Source organism: Pinus tabuliformis, chromosome 3_1, assembly GCF_031772625.1.
Source record: "Pinus tabuliformis cultivar Carrire ecotype Pingquan chromosome 3_1, CPIR1, whole genome shotgun sequence".
Taxonomy (NCBI): domain Eukaryota; kingdom Viridiplantae; phylum Streptophyta; class Pinopsida; order Pinales; family Pinaceae; genus Pinus; species Pinus tabuliformis.
The window spans coordinates 933324033-933326428 of NC_142301.1; the positions used below are offsets into that span (position 1 = coordinate 933324033).

The 2396-nt window shown below is 32.6% G+C and overlaps 1 pseudogene; it reads left to right on the forward strand.

Annotated features, from left to right (window-relative positions):
* Positions 1 to 454: 454 nt before the first annotated feature.
* Positions 455 to 1161, forward strand: LOC149190831 (uncharacterized; annotated as a pseudogene).
* Positions 1162 to 2396: the final 1235 nt, after the last annotated feature.

Below are 2396 nucleotides of genomic sequence, written 5' to 3' on the forward strand. Positions count from 1 at the left end.
TCATAAAAAATTGAAATTAACCTCCATCTATACATGAACTAATTTGAGTAAACCACTTCAAATGAATAAAACCAAAACAACCTCATAATCTATAAAAATACCAACAAGAATCCTAACCACCCTACAGAGTCCAATGACAATCCTAACGACCCTACAGAGTCTTGTTGGTCCACTTCAGAACAATAAACTTAGCGTTAAGATCCACCTTTCACCCCATTCCCCTGAATGATAGCCAGGGCTGTACAGATGCATGGGGTATCTTTCCCCCTCCCTTGAATGATAGCTAGGGCAGTACAGATGCATGGGGTACCTTTCCCCCTCCCTTGAATGATAGCTAGGGCAGTACAGATGCATGGGGTAGTTGTTGTTGTGGGGAAGATGAAAACGTGAAAACAAATTAGGTACAGGGGACAGAGAACCGGAGTCCAATCTAGTGAATTTATAGCGACGCACTGCGCTGTTCCAGTATCAATACAAACCATTCATTGTCTTCTTACTCTACTGGGAATCAGGATCCTCCCATTTCCCATCTTGAGCTGTGGATCAGTAACAGGCCTCCATAACAATGGCAGAGCTCAGAGTGTTCAGTCTCAAGCAGGTTTCTGCCCACAAGAGCAAGGAGGATTGCTGGTTTGTCATCGGTGGCAAGGTGTACAACGTGACCAAGTTCCTGCAAGAACACCCAGGAGGGGAGGAAGTTCTGGTGGAGGCCTCAGGACGGGATGCCACCAAGGATTTTGAAGACGTTGGGCACAGCCCAGCGGCCAAGGGGATGCTGGATAACTACTTGGTGGGCGTTCTTGAAGGTTTCAAAGGGGTTGTTTCTGTAAATAACCAGAGCACCACTCCTTCCTCCAAGCAAGATAAGCCTGCTTTTAGGGACATGCCTGCTTTTGTCATCAAGGAGGAAAAGCCCAGTGCTTTCATCAGGGTTATAGAATTTCTGGTGCCTCTGGTTATTGTGGGTGCTACCTTTCTGTTTAAATCTGCCATGAAGGAGCCTGTGTTGTCTTCATAGAATAGTTAATAGGGTTGTGTTAAATAATATAGATAGTTAGTTGTTTATCAGAATAACAGGTGTGGTTAGTAGTTGTTCAATTTGGTGTGGATTTTCATGCAAATGAAATATAATATAAGATTTTGTACTGCTTGATCTATTCATCTTGCTTTTGGATTTCAGAAATGTATATGGGTTGTTCCTTTATGCTTTGTTTGGCGGTTCAACTCTTTTCTTGACTTGGTTTGATTTAGTTTTAGTATCTCTGCCTAAGTTATTTTTCCAGCAACCATTCATCTTGATATATTGTAATATTAATTATTTTAAAATAAAATCATATAATTAGTGTTTTTTTACTACTTAATTTAATAAAATATTTTAATGTTATAATGTATGGTATGTACTTTAAACAATAATAAAATTGTAAAATGAGTTATATAAATATTTTTTATTTAGTTTTTATTAATTTATTAAATATAATTAAACAATTTTTTTTATAGATAAATGTTTTATATATATAGATCTATATAATTGACATTGAAGAGAATAATAACAAGTTAATAATTTCTGTATTCAAGCTTCTCTGATCCATAATGAATTAAGCAAAGTCTTTCGGTAAAATTCACATAAGAGAAATTTTTGGCCTACATTGCTCTCTATTTAAGTCTTTGCCATGGTCTGCCTCTTCATCTGGTGCTGATAATGAACCACACTTGTTGATTCTAAACGCGTAGCCCAAAAATTTCTCTTATGTGATTTCTACTTAAAGACTTTGGTTAAATTTCTCTTATGTGATTTCTACCGAAAGGCTTCGCTTAAGTTAATAATTATTTATTTCATATTGAATGATGACAATTTTTTTATATAATGCTCATATTATAGTACACATGTCATGTCATTAGAGTATAGATTGATATAATGAGAGTTGTACAAATTGTACACATGTTATTTTTACATTTTTTTTTCATACAAATTGTATACATTTTATTTTTACATTTTTTTTTTCAAATTTATATTTTTCAAATAATTTTTTTGTAAATTAAAAAATAAACCCATAAAAATTGTCTATTCAATACTTTACACCAATGAGAAAATGGAATTTTTGAATTTAATTACAAACCATTTGTGTTTATGGTACATAGTAATTAATATATAATGTTATTTTTCAAATTATTTATATTTAGTGTAAATAGTACTTAGCGATATTGTACATAGTGATTAATAATAGAGTACACAAAAGTCAATTCTTGTCATCATTACACAATAAGAGGGGAGACATTTTAACCAATCATATTTGAGATAAATAGAAATAAATTTATTTAAAAATAATAAATTTAATTTCTTAATATTAAATTTTAAATTTTTTTAATCAGAAAAAAATTAATAATAAATACAAAAG